The sequence below is a fragment of the Rhyacophila brunnea genome, unplaced genomic scaffold (assembly GCF_057557595.1).
Source record: "Rhyacophila brunnea isolate RB1 unplaced genomic scaffold, BYU_Rbru_1.0 scaffold_16, whole genome shotgun sequence".
Classification (NCBI taxonomy): domain Eukaryota; kingdom Metazoa; phylum Arthropoda; class Insecta; order Trichoptera; family Rhyacophilidae; genus Rhyacophila; species Rhyacophila brunnea.
In genome coordinates this window covers 29,052,677-29,071,257 of record NW_028232816.1, presented here as the reverse complement: position 1 = coordinate 29,071,257, position 18,581 = coordinate 29,052,677, and the positions used below count along the sequence as shown (strand labels likewise).

Below are 18,581 nucleotides of genomic sequence, written 5' to 3'. Positions count from 1 at the left end.
TTGGCGCAAATTAAGTAAACAATGTTTTCTAGTAAGTAGTGAAACTTTAGTCAAATATGGTGGTTTCAATATGAAACCACAATTTATTATTTGTATGCTGACGTTGTCATCTGGTTTCGAAAAGCCAAAACAATTTACTACGAGAAAATATAGAACAACCAATATATTAAAAATATAGTTCATAAACTAAACATATAGGTACAACGGATTTATTCAAATACGATTGAACCTTGGTCAAATATGTATGTAAATCTGTGAGACAATAAATTGCGGTTTCACTGTAAAACCATCGTTAATTATTTATGCGCCGATCTTGTTATCTGATTTTGAGTAGCCAAAACTTTTTGTTATGATAAAAATAGAGAAATCAATGTATTAAAAATATATTTTATAAAGTAAACACAGGTACAAAAGATTTATTACTATAGGATTAAACCTTAGTCAAACACTTGTGTGTCACATGAAGTGATATTTTATCGTAAACAGTGATTTACCAAAAAATGTTTTAAAATATTATTTCTTTCATAATATCATATTTTATTTGAAATGAAATGGCACATGGTCGATGCATTATCAGTCAACGGCTTTAATTGACTAATACCAATCACTATCACTTCCCTAGAGCATATTCAAACATCTCTCTATATTAGCTGATGACATTGTTAAAAATACTATGTAAATATGTAAATAATATCATCCATGTATACCTACTAAACATGGACATCTAGTTTTTTTTTTTAAATGGAAGGTTTTTTTACGCGTATAGTGAGGTGTAAAAAACCCGTAATTATAGAACGTCGTCATAATAGTGGCGAAATCAGCCGCACAACGATTGAAAAATTGTCACGTAAGAAAACATACGAACGCGCTCCTAAAATAGGAAAGTTCATACAAACGAATGACTGCGTTTCCGAGAGTGGAGAGGAAAACAACAAAAGAAATTACTTTGGTCATATAATATTTTTTTTTTTAAATTTAAATTTTGTGACAAATCTTTGTTTGAGTTTTATAATAATAATAATTTTATTGTTGTTACTACGAGAGGCATGGGGGGGAGGGGGAAATGTCTATATAATTTGAAACAGGAATAGCTGATATTAAAAAAAAAAAAAATAAGCACCTAGCAATTTTTTTTTCAAATTAATCGATAAATTAAATATTATGAAAATATATTTAAAAAAAATCAAAGTTGCAATAGGCGAGAGAGTCGATGTCTGATTTGGAGCCGGGGTCGTTAAACAACCGTGAATGTGAAAATCGAAAATATATGGCCTATATTAAAGACCATTGAAGTTAATCCTTTCAAACCAACACCCCGCCTCGCACCAGACTCGGTCTTAATCGAGCGTGTCACGGACAGTATATTAAAGGCCGTCCAACCTCTTTGGGTAGTATAGTACTGACATAAAATTCATGTCTAAATAAAATACGGATCTTGTCGGTTTACACTTAACAAGAAGCCAGCAGCGAACAAATTTAGAAAATAGCCGATATACTGGATTATTTGTTAGGTTAGGTTAGGTTTTCATTCTTGAAATCATTAATTTTTCCAAAATCAGCTATGGAAATTAATTGAATTAATCGTCACTGTTCTGACAGAAGACACTAATTCGAAAAATGACATATTGAGTTAGTTATACCAAAATGTTTCTTATTTCCAACTTTACCGTCTGGAAACCTTCTTAATAAATAAACAAGTCTTTATTTTAAAGTCATCCTTTTTACGATTACTTAAGGGGGGACATGCTCGTCGAAGGTCAAAATTGAGTTTTTATTGTATTTTCAAACCATGATCCTGGACACTCCTTAAACGTTGTAGATGATCTATTTATATAATTTTGAAGCCTTATTATCCTTTATAGTTATTTTAAACATTTGATGACTGCATGAAGTATTTTTGTTACATAAAATAGTATTCTTTTAAACCTCTCGCTCTAATGTTTTAGAATATAGTCATATTTCGGTACATAACTGTGCAGTGGTGTTAAGATTTTTTACATTTATTAATTTTTAAATGCATTTATAAAACCATTAGCATAATTTATTACGAGATAATTTTTGTAAAATATTCACGATAAAAAATTATATTGATAATCTCTGTGATCCCAAATTTGACAAGAATTAGGCATTTTATTATTCAAAAAATCGGCAAGATTAACACATTTGAAGATGATTCTAAAGATATTTATTATAAGCTATGTCTTTGATTATTTAAGTGTGATAAACATCTTATGAATAATGATTGCTTTATAATAATTATTGACCTAAGAATAAGGTAGTGTTTTTTTGAAATACGCCATTTCTTTTGTCATTCCCCAGTGGTTAAGCTACAACATACGGCCAAAGCCATAAATTGACAAACTATAATTGAAATAGGGAGTAAAATGATTTTGACGCGCGTGTTTGAACATGTACCGTTTAAAAAAAAATTAAAAAAAAATCGGTTAGGTACATGTTCAAACACGCGCGTTAACATAATTTTACTCCCTACTTTAATTATAGTTTGTCATTTTATGGCTACGGCCGTATGTTGTAGCTTAACTACTAGGGAATGACAAAAGAAATGGCGTATTTCAAAAAAACACTACCTTATTCTTAGGTCAATAATTATTATAAAGCAATCATTATTCATAAGATTTTTATCACACTTGAATGGTCAAAGACATAGCTTATAATAAATATCTTTAGAATCATCTTCAAATGTGTTAATCTTGCCGATTTTTTGACTAATAAAATGCCTAATTCTTGTCAAATTTGGGATCACAGAGATTATCAATATAATTTTTTATCGTGAATATTTTACAAAAATTATCTCGTAATAAATTATGCTAATGGTTTTATAAATGTATTTAAAAATTAATAAATGTAAAAAATCTTAACACCACTGCACAGTTATGTACCGAAATATGACTATATTCTAAAACATTAGAGCGAGAGGTTTAAAAGAATACTATTTTATGTAACAAAAATACTTCATGCAGTCATCAAATGTTTAAAATAACTATAAAGAATAATAAGGCTTCAAAATTATATAAATAGATCATCTACAACGTTTAAGGAGTGTCCAGGATCATGGTTTGAAAATACAATAAAAACTCAATTTTGACCTTCGACGAGCATGTCCCCCCTTAATAAACTCACATAATAGACCATTTCAAACATTTTAAAAGCTTCAAAGTCAAATTACTCAAAATTAGTATTCTCCAGTTAGTGTGTTCTGCCAGAACAGAGACGTAATGTTCATATTGAATCTAATAAAATTGGAGACCGTTATATTTTTTCGACAGAAAACTCACGGCGAACTGTGCCACGGTGAAATGATTTACTCCATACTTCAAGACTCCGTAGCCCTTCGTTAAAGACAACATGAATATATATCTAATTTCGAGAGTTGAACGTTGAGAACAGCTGAATTATTACAAAAATTGAGGAGTAAAGTTACCCTGGGTGAACGTAATCAATCATCGTACAACATTACGACGAATAATCGAAAAATCACTAAACTATTTACGTCAAAATAACTGTTTAGCCGAAGCAGCACAATAAAAAAAACTCCCCCGATCGAAAAAAAACATTTTAACTTAAGTATGTAGCAACTGCTATGTTAAAAGCTTTCGAAAAAAATACCAAAGAAGACAGCGTATATCTTATATTATTTTTGGCAACACTATGATATACAACCACATCAATGTCACTTTTGATAGAATTTTTCCATAGTACTGAAACCGAAAATAATAATATATACATTTTGACGATCGAATATAAATAATAATATTATATGCCCGACACGCGATATGCCCAGAGGACGCGTTCGTATACTAAGCTACAATACAACAACGAAACGATAACATAAAATATATATTATTATTCCACTATCGTTTTTAATGCAATAGTACAATATATAGTGATATTGACAGCTTTGTTCTGGAGGTTATCTATTTGACATGGCCTACCTACACGAACTGCAATTTGCGGCGGTGGATGTGATTCCGATATGTACACCTAATGTATATAAATGTGAAGGCTGCCACATCGGACCGTGCGCTAATCCTACAAAACATGTTAAAACGCTACAGACTATACAAAACAAATCACTTAGAATAATCACAGATTCCCCATGATTTGTACGCAATACCACTCTTTATAGGGACTTGAATGTAGAAACTATTTACGACCATGTCTTGAAATTTTCTAAAAAAATCTACAGCTCCATGACAGCAGACTTCCCAAACCAGTCGATCAAAGATCACAATTATTACGATCCAGCCATCCCCATCGAATTTTCGAGACCACGAGTAACACTTCTCTTAAAGTTTTCTTAGTCCATATTTTGTCAAACAATAGGATACAAAAAAATACCACTTAGTTCTCTCTCCACCTGAATAGATATATAAAAAAACGCAGAGGTGACTCCGTCAATTCGAAGGAGAAACCACTGAATAACCCATATTTTTCCTAGTTCTTTTTCTATTTTTTCCTTCAGACCCACGACGAAGGGCCATGCGCTCTTCGTTAATATGGTTATAGTGGCGTTTTAGTTGCTAATTTGAAGTTAGCCAAACTAATATATTGGTATACTTGTTTATATATACTAAACATACATAAAATAAGAAAAAAATCATAGTTGACATAAATAATAATAAAGGATCCCGAGCTCAGGACATGTCAGCAGTATACCAAGAAAGAACCCTCAACGCACACCCATATGGGAAGACGAAGACTCCGCTGGACCGATGGGGTAAAGACAGTTTAAAACAGAGTTGAGAAGCAGGATTGACTAACTTGTGCTGCACTACCATTTTGAAGGAGACAGAAATCTCGTGATATCTTTTATAGTGTTAACTGTCAATTCATGGTGGAACTTCATTGTATTATTTGATTAATTATTTAATTACAAATAATTAATCAAATAATCTCGTAAAAATAATTATGTATCTTTATAAAGTACAGCCGAGCCTGGATTTGTAGGCAGTTAACAATCGTATGGCAGCCGCAGGTAGCGCAGCCACATTAGCAGCCCACACCGATCGCAAAATGTGTTTCGTCTGCGAGAGGCCTTATAATACTGGCATATTTTATCAGTTGTAATCATCGAATACGTGCGTAGCGAATATTATTGTATGCATATTAATGCTTAACTAAACAAAATGTAAGTATATTTACTCTATTTTAGGAGGGTTTGATTGATAGTGTAGATTTATTTAATTAATTGACAGTATCAGTTCAATTAATACTAACTCATAGATACTGCTAAGCTTAGTAGATAATATTGAGCCGTTTAGAATTATGGTATGTAGTGTAATTCAAATTTAAAAATGGTTATGGTAATCATGCATTTAAAGCACTTTTAAAAATATATAAGTATAAATAATTACAAGATAAAAAGAAATTTTCATATACCTACAACGTTTTTAAATTTTGAATCATATAAACTTGACTTGACTAGCTTAAACAACCAAAAAAATTGTACTTGATAGAAATAATACCTACTGAAATGTCATTTTCACATTCCATATTGATTTTCATAGTAACGCACGTACATATTAATAATTTAGTTGCTAGGACCCCAGACCCCTAGCAACCAATAATAGTGGATTGGATTACGGATTTCTTCCGAAATAAGTTTTCATACAAAACGAAATTAACTGAAAATGAATTCAATTCTACTTAAAGATGGCTAAAAGTATTTTAAAAATGCATTGGCATCGTGTTCTGATATATTCTAAGTTTCAAATGTCTAGCTAGTCGGGAAGTTAGTTAAAAATCGATTGCAAGGTTTGTACCGGATAAACAACCACCGGACAAATAAGAATACGACCTAATAAAAACGTTGTAATAATAGTGGGGGTGTAAATATCCGTTGATAATTACAATTGTAATTCTAACTTTTTCTTACTATATCACTAATATTCATTGGAAACTATCTCTACCCGGCAGTGGCGAAGGGTAGAGGTAGGCTGTTAAGATCCGACATAAATGTGCACACCAAACTTTGTCAGACATACTTATTTGTTTTCATTAAACTAAGAATACAAATTGCAAATGGTGCAGGCTAGTTTTTAAATTTCAATTAAACCCTGCCTCAATCAATACATAATAGTTTACATAATTTACAATTCAGCAAATGTTTAGTCAAAATGTTCTTCAATGTGTCATAAAATCGAAAAACCCTTCTAAGATGAATCATTAATTCAGTAATATACTGAAATTTCTGGGTTAATTCCTTATTAAATTGTAAAATTTCATTGTGCATTGCTGAATTCCACTAAACTAAGTATAAAAAAATCATACATTTTACTCAAAATCGAGGTCTTAAAATTATAATGGGAATTTCTGCAAAAAATTCAAACGCCATTATCTTGGAACAAGGTTTTTTGAGTTATTTCCCTACTGAAATATGACATCTAAATAATTAGTGGGTCAGAACAGGCGCACGCACGGAAACACAGTAAGGAGGGGGTGCATTTCGAAAAAATATAAAAAATTTAAGGCGGCGGGAGGGTGCGGTTTTCACAACATCTAACAGTTGCTACAAAATTTCGGATTTACCCCGCCTACTACATGTAGTTTCTCGTCGCGTAAACCGCGGAACCCCGCGCTTTTCCGGGTGCATTCCCTATGCCCAAACACTCAGCACTTTGAATAAAGCGATGAATACCTGGCCTGCAGCTCTACGGGTGCTAACCTGCGAGTTATTGCGACTTGTTGCATCCACATGTGATTATCGAATACGCGTGGTCTTACCGTCATAATTATTAGGATTGTAATGTCCGTTTGTTTCGTCTGCCGTGTTTAGTCTTTTAGACATGTTGCGTCAGGATAGCAATCCATTACTGGCCTTACGTGTCGTAGAATGCCGAGAGGATTGAGGCTATCCCGTTTAGAAGGCTGTTCGATGACCAAACCATCCGGGTCACAATCCTTCGTTACGAGGTCCTGTTACAAAAGAAGAAGTGATATTTCAGTCACCTTCATAATTTGTACCTTTTCGTTACTAGGGGCGGGGGTCCGAACCCGAAACCTCCCCCCCCTTGTGTGAGAACCTGGGTCATAAGGTCAATGCACCGACCTCTAGTTAACGGTGAGCAACTCCAGTAAGCAGGCGCCTACCCCGAAAATGTTTTATGTAATAATTATTTAATAACGTTCATTAAATTTTTAACTACGACGAATTTCATAACCCACGGGTTTTCAAAGTGTACGTTTACTCCTTACTTCAATTATAGTTTGTCAATTTATGGCTACGGCCGTATGTTGTAGCTTAACCACTGGGGAATGCCAAAAGAAATGGCGTATTTCAAAAAAACCCTACCTTATTCTTAGGTCAATAATTATTATAAAGCAATCATTATTCGTAGGATGTCTATCACACTTGAATGGTCAAAGACATAGCTTATAATTAGTATCTTTAGAATTATCTTCAAATATGTTAATCTTGCCCATTTTTTGAATAATAAAATGCCAAATTCTTGTCAAATTTGGGATCACAGAGATTATCAATATAATTTTTTATCGTAAATATTTCACTATAATAATGTCGACATAAATTATACTGATGGTTTTATAAATGCAATTGAAAATTAATAAATGTAAAAAATCTTAACACCACTGCACATTTATGTACTGAAATATGACTATATTCTAAAACATTAGAGCGAGAGGTTTAAAAGAATACTATTTTATGTGATAAAAATACTTTATGCAGTCATCAAATGTTTAAAATAAATATAAAGGATAATAAGGCTTCAAAATTATATAAATAGATTATCTACAACATTCAAGGAATGTCTAGGATCATGCTTTGAAAATAGAACAAAAGCTCCATTTTGACCTACGCTGAGCATGTCCCCCCTTAATTCCAGGCATTCAAAATTTAATCGACTGATGGACGGTCATAATGATATATTTGTATGGTTCAATAATTGTTCAGGTGAGTGGCGAAGGGTGACTTTTGGAAAGGGATGAGGCTGTGGAGATATGAGAAAAAAATACATTTGTCAGGTAGGTATACTTACGGGATATAAGAAGATAATCCGATATTACTACTGATGAATAGGTACAAACTAATGACAACGACACACTAAATCGATGAAATTTCAATAGCTCACTGACGATATAAAATTGAACGGTGAGTTAAAATTATGTATTTGCCAAAACATTCATACACGCAACATACCCTCTTAATATATTGTCATCTTCTATGTGGTGTAACTATGGGCTTACCCAAACTACTAGGAGCGGAATGGAGAAACATTTGTCATAACAAAAATTTCCTCAGCAGAAAACACTATGCAGAAACATTGTCCTTAGTTAAGATCATGTTGTCTATGGTTCACCTCGTCTTAAAGCTTCGTTCGTTTTTTTCTATTGAAAATAATACCATATTTAAAAATTCTCTTTCCTATAGTTTAGGTAAATTATTTTGTAATTGTTAAACGATGACAAAAATATGACAATAGCACTTTATAAATGCAATAACTATAAATACATAATTAATATTTAATTATAATACTCTTATGTTTCCATTATCAGTCATTATACGTGATTCCACAGGCACCGCAAGATATTTTTTTAACATGGTAACACTAACGTCAAGTGTCATTCTGTCTGGCATCTTGTATTTCTGCGGGCTGGCGTATAAAAAGTAAAATAATATTTTGCATATACATGCCAAACGAATTAACACTATCAATATCCATATTGAGATAAATTGTTAAATGAAATTGAGTGTATGGACTGTTTTATAGACACGCGAATTTATTTTGACAGCAGCTGTCAGTGGTAAATGGTAATACAGAAGGGAGCGTGTTCATAACAAAATTAGTCTATGGTTAAGGATTCCTTAACTCTATATTCAGTATAGTCTATAGTTTCGGCAACTTATCCTTAAGATCGAAATATTGGATTCTGCATTCTGCTCTAAGCAGAATATTTTTTGCAGGGCGCCGTGAAACGAAGAAGTTTGAGAACCAATATAAGAACTAAAATACCTAATATTCAGTGGCGGAGGGTGGAGGTAGGCTGTTAAGATCCGACATAAATACTGCATACTAAACCTTGTTAGTCAACTATTTGTTTTCATTGAACTAATAATATACATTGCAGATGGTACCTATTGGTTAGTTTTTTTTTTAATTCAATTAAACCTTGCCTACAACAAACCATACTAGATATTAGATACAAAATCTTCTATCTATAAAGTATTTAAAATTATGTATGATTAAATGGCATAATTTATTTTATAGATAAATGAATATTTTTTTATCTATTGTGATCAGGTTTAGGCAGGGTTTAATGGAAAACTATCTGCAATTTGTATTCTTAATTCAATGGAAACAAACAACAAGTATGACTGACAAAGTATGCATTATTTTTATCGGATGTCTACAGCCTACCTCTACTATTATGGTTTGGTCTAGGCAGAGTTTAATTAAATTTAAAAAAAAACCAATACCAACTGGAATAATAATTTATTAGTTCAATGAAAACAAGTAATTATGACTGACAAAGTTTAGTGTTCACTGTATATTTTGGATCTCCACAGCCTATTTTCACCCTTCGCCACTGCTATTCGTATTTAATGCAAAAATACTTTCATTTGTATCTTGATAAAATGTTGAAATTTATGACCGAATATTAAACGCTCGTAAGCGACTGATAAAAATATACAGAAAACATGAAACATGCTAATAATAATGTAAAAGTCGTAGAAAATCATGGAAAATTGGTCATGGTATTATAATTATGTATGTGAAGAAATGTAGGGATCCTATGGGTCGACCAAAATCCATCCATCGATTGACCCGTTGGACATGCTGGTACAGAGAATTCTTTTCATTTTCTTTGAGAGAGCCCTGTTTTTTTAAATCATTTAATTTATAACGTAATATTATGTGTTTCGTAATGTTGATTTGTTCAATCATAAAAAAATCTTTGAATTAAGTAGGTGGGTACTCGAAAAATTCTTTATAATTTTACAAAATTATCGTTTATACTTTATAACACAAGTTAGCGGCACGGTGGACGGAAAAGGACATAAAAAGGGGTGCGTGCTATGAAAAAAAAAACGTTTCCGTGAATATTGTTTTATGTGAAAATGTAATAAATATTATAAAATACACGTTACCTTTTTCATAGGAATCATTGCGTGCACAAAGCAACAATTTGATACGTGCCCAGTTTGAAATCTGGCGTATTGTATATTGTTACTATGCATGTTATTTTGGCCACATTGGAAACAATCATGCGAAATTTTAAATGGTACGGCTTTAATAAACAAATTTATGTAAATCCCACATTTTTTCAAACGGTGACATTTCACTCCAGACTGGAAACCTCGTCTAGAACAGTTAACTCATTTTACAACGTTTTTATTAGCTCGTATTCTTGTTTGTCCAGTACAAATCTTGCAATCAATTTTTAACTAACTTCCCGACTGGCTAGACATTTGAATTCATTTTCAGATAATTATGTTTTGTATGGAAAGTTATTTCGGCAGAAATCCGTAAAAAGTAAAACACTATTATTGGTTGCTAGGGGTCTGGGGTCCTAGCAACTAAATTATTAATATATACGTGCGTTACTATGGAAATCAAAATGACATTTCAGTATTCTATATTTGTTTGTTTGTTTTTTATTTACTCCATATCAAGTACAAGTTTGAGCATATTGAGCATAATAATTCAACATAAAATTCAAAAATGATGTACATAAAAAGTTCTTTTTATCTTGTAAGTAATTATTTATTTTGGTGCCGTCTCTGTCAAAATAAGTACAGAAGTGTTACCGGATTTAAAGTGTAAAATCTGTGTGGGTACATCTCTATTATATTATTGTCTTTGCCTTTAATACCATATTATTATTATAATATACAGCAAAATATTCAACTATTTTGGTTATTAACTGATATTAAATCCGGTAATAGGGTTATTATATCTAAAAACATTTTGTGAAGTTTATAAAATTATACGTACACACAGAGGTTTTGAAATACAACATTAAATATTAGCACATGATAACGGACAACATTATTGAATAACGTGTGTACAACACAGTTGAAAAGAAACTAAGTAAATAAATAGTGGAAATAAAAATAACTCAGTGTTTTTATCTAACTAAAAATATATATTAGCCGGCTCGCACATCAAAACTCGTCCGTCTGCAATGTGTCGAATAGTCGACGTGAAGTCATCGTTATTCACAAAACACACGTTGTCAAATGGAGCTTCGCAGATTGGTCGAATGTGACTTTTTAGTTTGAAAAAAAAACATCTAGTGCGCATACACACACACCTACAAATTAGTCATACAAAAATAAAAACTGTTTTAATGCTTTTTTCTAAGGAATTATTGACCCACCCTCGTACCATATTATTATAATATACAGCAAAATATTCAACTGTGTTGGTTATTTTTTTGGTAACTGATATTAAATTCTGTAATATGATTATTATCCCTAAAAACATATAAGTAGTAAAGTTTATAAAATTACACGTACCCACAGAGGTTTTACAACATTAAATATTACCATATGATAACGGACAACTATTGAATAACGTGTGTACAACACAGTTGAAAGGAAACTGAAAATAACTGAGTGTTTTTATCTAACTAAAATTATATATTAGCCGGCTCGCACATCAAAACTCGTCCGTCTGCAATGTGTCGAATAGTCGACGTGAAGTCATCGTTATTCACAAAACACACGTTGTCAAATGGAGCTTCGCAGATTGGTCGAATGTGACTTTTTAGTTTGAAAAAAAAACATCTAGTGCGCATACACACACACCTACAAATTAGTCATTCCTATACCGGCTCACCGGTTGACGCATCAAAATTTATATACGTTTCGAGAGGTTGCGCGCGATTGTCGCTAGGTGGATGTGCGCGGGCATTATATGCAACGAAGAAGGTTTGATTTATGGCTGTGCGGCAGACGCACGAGTTTAGATGTGAGAGGCGGCTTAGACATTGAGCATTTTATGGTGGTTGCATCGCCAAGAGAATTTCCTTCTACCTACGCTTCTGCTGCGTCGCATTTCCCTGAATTATTCATATACCTAAATATTCTAAATAATGAATTTCGGTGTAGTTGCTGTCGGTCTAATTTCAGCAAATCACGTGATTTGTATTTAATATTGTGAATGCTTCATTTCTGGTGCAAGTCGAACATGTTTCGTATTCTAAATGGTCGATGAATGCAATAATTATTAGCAAAACGTTACCATTCATCGACAAATACAAGTTTCAAGGTTAATATTAGCAATATCTGTACGTGGAAATCAGGGAACACAGAATTAATGTGAACTGAAATACCTAACGGGTGTGGAGTAACAGGCAACCGATCTCGAGTGTGGAAGAATATGGGATAAACTTAAACACGAGTCAAGAATACGTGATTTTTAGCTTGTCCTTCGTTCTGCCAACTGCTCTCGGTTTATGCATTGAAGTTCATTTAATGTTGGTGTTTTACACACACTATTGCTCGTCTATAATGCGTGGTTCATTTTTGTAGGACACTCAATGTATTTATATCAAAGTAATTGGACCTAACTGCATGCATGTGATGGTATTATTCAGGGAACTCAGAAATAATGGGAACTGAAATACCTAACGGGTAAGGAGACGCAGGCAACTGATCTCGAGTAAGGAAGAATACGGGATAAATTTAAACACGTGTCAAGAATACGTCATACGTCGAATACTGACAACTGCTCTCGGTTTATGCATCGACGCTCATTTAATATTGGTGTATTACACACACTATTGCACGTCTATAATGCATGGTTCATAGGTCATAGGACACTCACATGTTCAAATACCCTGCGTCAAAATTTACTGTATTGGTATATAGCCTATCGGAACCAACCTATTGATAGAAGACGGCACCAAAAGAAGAAGAATAAATTAATAATCAAAACAACATTCCACGAGACCGCGCGTCCCTATTTTCGATGGAACAGTAAAAAAAATCCCAAAAACATGACCATACTTGCTTGATTGTCGGTACATTTGGAATACAAAATAAAATGTATAAAATATATTTGTACACTGTTTATTTGCTGACGGGAAAATGTATCTTTGGCTACACTAGGCATTATGAAAAAACCAACGCCGCTATCGTAAAAATAAATTAATCAATATTATCCACACAACAAATCTGTTTTTAAAACTGTGTCTGACTTTGAAATATTTCTTTTTAATAAGTCAATTAATTGCGCCGGTGCAAATGAGGCGTCGCGGCGCTCTGATATTGCAACATTTTATAATATACGTACTACACGGAGCCGATCATACATAGAAACAATTTGACAGAAGGAAAACGAAATTATGTTTACTTCCAAAACCAATATTCGACGGCCGACCCGCGTTGATTAAAAGTGGATATCCTCATATAAAAGACAGTGTTTGAATAAAAAGATTGCTTTGGAAGGGTCAAAGATTTCGGAGACTTTTTTAAAAATAAATACACTACCCTCTTTAAACCTAACCTCATATTGGATGATTAAATGGTTCTAAAATTGTAGAAAATAATATATAAATGCTCACATGTCTGCAAATAAATTGTTAAAAAAGTGATGAAACATAATTATTTTTTTTGTTAGATTAAATAAAACATAATATTTATCAGTGCCTGATAGAGAACAGTACTACGACAGTCATACTTAAGGGACGTGAAATTTAATTTTGTTTGCACAACGCTCGAAAAATAAATACAATTAAACCAAAACCGGATAAAAGGCTATTCGGTAAACGCCTCCATTTCGCCTATAAAATCTAAAATATTATTTGTGACGTCATCGGCGTATTTGCTTTAAACACATGACAGTTTTTGTTTTCCCCGTTGAAGGCGTGAAAAGATTGCGATAATTGATAATTCACTGTCAAATTCACGTAAATTGTAACAGGACAAAAGTGAAGCATTGACCAACTCATTCATTATCAGAGGAAAAATCAATGGTAAATAATATAGATAACTAAGACGCTGCATTTCATGGCTAAAGAACCTCCATCCTCGTAACAAACGATAAGACAAAAAATTGATGTTGCCCGACATCCGATAAGAAGGAAAATAACAGATGTGGTTTCGTCCGCTGAGGACCAACGAGAACTTGTACATAATATTAATAATGTACCCAAAGTAGAGTTGGTAGAAAATCCGTCTCTGAACCTGTAGATGTCACAGATATATTGCGCGACTGGCATAAAAATGCATTTTCAACGTGTGTTAGATCCAGTGCAAGGACCCAGTGAGTTGAGAGAATAGCTAAGGAGAATTTCCCATAAAATAGTTTGTAAATATAACCCCTACGCTGTGAATGTCCATACGACGATATTTAGAAGATTTAGGGGTGGTCTACAAGGTGAAATGTGAATAAAATAGCAAACACAACTAAATAAATCAATTTTAAGTAGGTATATAACTAGGTTTATGGAGCAGGAAACATAATGCGACTTTGACTTTGCTTACTTTTGCAGGGTAAACAAACACGTAAACATAAAATAAAAATGTCTAGTGATGTCAGGCTCTTCGGTTTTTATAATTATCGGGTAGTCGAGGATTTTTAGAATAACTGAAAGGAAGTTGATAAAAATAACTGTAGGTAAATGACATGATATGTGTATTTAGTATTAAGATATTTAAATATACATACATAATTTTTACGATGATTCCCATTTAATATATAAAAAAACGTCTCTTGTCTATGTATGATCGGTCACTCATAAACCTTGACACAAAAATATTGCTTAACAAACGTTGGTGTCACTACCTATAAAGTTAGTAAAAAAAGTAAGAAGACAACACGCGCCCGTATTGCTATACGTATTAAGTGTGGAACAAATACAATTTAAAAACAGTCGAATAGGGAAACACCCGAGTAATCGATACTGGCATATACATCCCTAATCGTAACGTGTTTGGTACCATTATCAGATTTGATTACAGGTAACATAAATAACACTGTTTGTTCGTAAACGGGGAATACTTTTTTTAACATACAACATAAATTTTGATTTGGCGTTGTTTTCTTATTCTCTCTCTCCCTACAGAGTAGGTACTGCCCTGATTCGGCCAAAATTCACTGACTTAGCAACCAAATCTACTAATATCTAATATGTCTACTCTAGACCCAAGATACGTATGAACAAATGAACAGTGTACCAAAATTCTTTGAAATTTGAATAAAAACTGTTTACGAACATTTCAAATTATTTGGTACAAATAATGTACATATTTTTTGTATTCCGCCGAATATGGAAAACATATTTGAATGCATTGTAGTGTTAAAGCGCCTGTACACGTGCATGGATTTACTTGTACCAATAGTGTGTATTTTAAACTATCGCGATAATAACTGTTTACACGTAAAAGTGCTAACTGTCACGCCTCTTTTTCGGGTGCAAGCATACAGTTTTTTAGTAACACGTACAAATGCATGGGCTCGAACATTTATTTCGTTCTCATGTCTACACCTGCAAACATTGCTATCAAATTAAATGTAGTTTGGACAGTTTACATCCTACGAACAAATTTGCACGCTTTAATCAAAACACCATTTCCAGATTCCAAACGTCGTTACTTCCAATGAAATTGTCAAAATTTTCCCGCAAAAAAACCACACACCGACAAAACATGGATAATGTTTGTTAACAGTTTTAATACAATATTTCTTTGTATACGAACATATGTATGTCGGTCGGACTAGGCCGACAAAAAACCGCAAAAACGTACGTGAAACGAAAAAATTAACACATCCCTTACGTTGCAAAACGAAAAACACTACTTTAGGGTGTTTCAGTTAGGTGGTACGCTTTGGAAGAAAAAATTAACGGATGCTTCCGTGGCGTAGTCTTAAAATGCCTTGACAGGTATATGTATATAAAAAATAGAAACTAAATATCTACCTACTAAGTAAACCGAAGCGCCGCATGACCAGAAAAGCAAAAGGTGCAATATTTATTAGATCAACGATTTACGTACTCTTAAAGTGATATTTATAGCATAAACGCAACTTATTTATAAGGGGGAGGCAAACCCATAAGGGCCAATATCCTATAACCATATCAGTGGCGCCTGAGCATCTTTTGTTTTTGAACAACGGGATAAAGAACATAAACAATGTGAATCTATTAGTTAAAAAAGCGTTTGTCAGTCATACGTATTTGTTTTCATTAAAATAAGACTACAATAATTTATAGATTGTGTTGGGTAGTTTTTAAAATTCACTAAACCCTGCCTAATTCAAACCATAGTTGATAATAGTAAAAAAATATTCGTTTATCTAAAAAATATCTAAAATTATGCAATTAAATCATATATAACTTTGGATATATTGTTATAGATAAAATACCTAATATTTTTTTTTCTATTACAGTTTGTTTTAGGCAGGGCTAAATGAATTAAAAAAAAAATGAACCAACAATTATAATTGCATAATATGTATTCTTAATCCAACAAAAACTAATACCTTAGTATGAATGAAAAAGTGTGCACAATTTTGTCATATCGCTCTAAATATACCCTAACTATTATGGCTTGGTTTAAGCACGGTTTAATTGATTTTTAAAAACTAACCAACAGCATCTGTAAACTGTAGTATTAGTTCAATTAGTTTTGTTTAGGCAGGACTTAATGAACCAAGAATATGTGTATCTACACAATATGTATTCATAATCCAACGAAAACAAAAATAAGTATGAATGAAAAAGTGTGCACAATTTTGTCGTATCGCCCTGAATATACAAAAACTTTTATAGTTCTGTTTAGACAGGATTCAATTGATTTTTAAAAACTAACCATCACCACCTGTAAATTGTACGTATTAGTTCAACAAAAACAAACACGTATGACTAACAAAATTTAATGTGCACTAATTATGGCCTACCTCCACATTTCGCTACTGATAATATATCTAGCGGGCAAGACCCTGATTATTTGAGTCAGATGTTTTTACTGCATTTATAATTATAATCCAGAATATACACATTGGACTTGTATACTATCACACATACTTATAGCATGTAATTTTTTAGATCTTCCGGTCAAAAATTTTATACGATAAGATAAGATAAGAAATTCTCTTCAGAATGAAAGTCGAGACCGTTGCTTTAACGAGAAATCAAATTTACTTGATTCCATTCACTTTTTTTAAAATTCCGGTGACGGTCGTCAGCTTAGTCTAATGACATTTTTTCTATTTCTCAAGATTAGCCTTTTTTTGATTATTTCTCGAGAATTCTCGAGACGAAATTTCTACATCTAAATACTATGCTACGATATGTAGACGGCCGTGATTACGGGAAACAGGTCATACCCATTTATATGTATTGATCGCTACCAGTTTTAAATCGGAACAACGTGTTTGCACTGAGAATTTTCAAAATATATTTTCTCTGACCATTTATGATAATTTGTCATTCAGTTGTATCCGAGCATAGTCCTAAGAATTATTGCTGCTTCAAAGAAAACTAAATGCACTACAGCAGCATATGCAGGTATGTATATCAAAGTGATTGAACCTACCTGCAGGCATGCGATGGTATTACTGGTTCAGCATAAAAACAGCTTGGGTGCCGTGAGAAAATTTTATATGTATTTTCTTTGTCTACTATAATATATGATAATACTAGCTGACCCCGGCAAACGTTGTTCTGCCATATAAATTATTTCTAGTGAATATTTTGGTTGTTAAATAAAAAATAACGAATGTATCGTAAGTGTGTGGGGATGGGATATATGACAGAAAGAGGAATAGAGCGCTGTATACGATGACCGCCGATAAAAACAAAAAAACATCAACCATTCATTTTCTCAATTCAAAATGAGTAATGATGTTCATAATGAATGAATTACCTGTGATAGGATCTCGTTGTTTAATGATTATGCAATATCCGTCTTGTCCCTTCCAGAAAATTAGCGGATATTGGAGAGCGTCGTATGAACGGTGTGTGTCAGCGATGAACTCCAGATTATTGTTTCTTCTTCCAATCACGATTTCTCGCGTTGATGTGCGGTCGCCAACCATGATTCCAGCAATGTCGTCAACAACAGGCGCATTGAATCGACGCACGTGCTCTCCAGCTGGTGTTTTATCAGGATTGATGACAATAGCGTGATTTTCACTTTGCAATTCGTGCAGGTGTGCTTTGAAGAATTTCAATAATTCATTGTGCTCATTCAACAGGGCGTCCAGTTCGCCGACGATGCGCCTGGCATTAGGCGAATTGAGGCTATTGTAGCCGCAACGTGCATCCACATGATTGATGTCCTCACCGCCCATGAAGTAGATTTGTAAAAATTTATGTGGTTCGTTTGACATTGGCAGCAATGAGCCTACTTTGTGGTATACTTGGCCTTTGATTTTGAACGTAGAATGGAATTGTTGACCATTTGCCGCAGTATTGTGAACTATTTCTGTTGCTCCGAACGAAGTCCGTTCAATGGTTCTGGTGGTATCTCAATTTCTGCTAGTTGCACTTTTCCTGATGCGCAACACATCCCGGCTGACTCATGTTTGAATTTGAGCGCATGACAATGGGGACATTCTTTGTCCATAGCACCAATCAGCACTTTCGGATGA

The 18,581-nt window shown here is 33.2% G+C and overlaps 1 protein-coding gene across 1 annotated transcript in view; it reads right to left on the bottom strand.

The window, feature by feature from the left end:
- LOC147074614 (oxysterol-binding protein-related protein 9) overlaps nucleotides 1-18,581 on the bottom strand; it is a 201,317-nt gene that overhangs the window by 161,140 nt on the left and 21,596 nt on the right. The window lies entirely within an intron of this gene.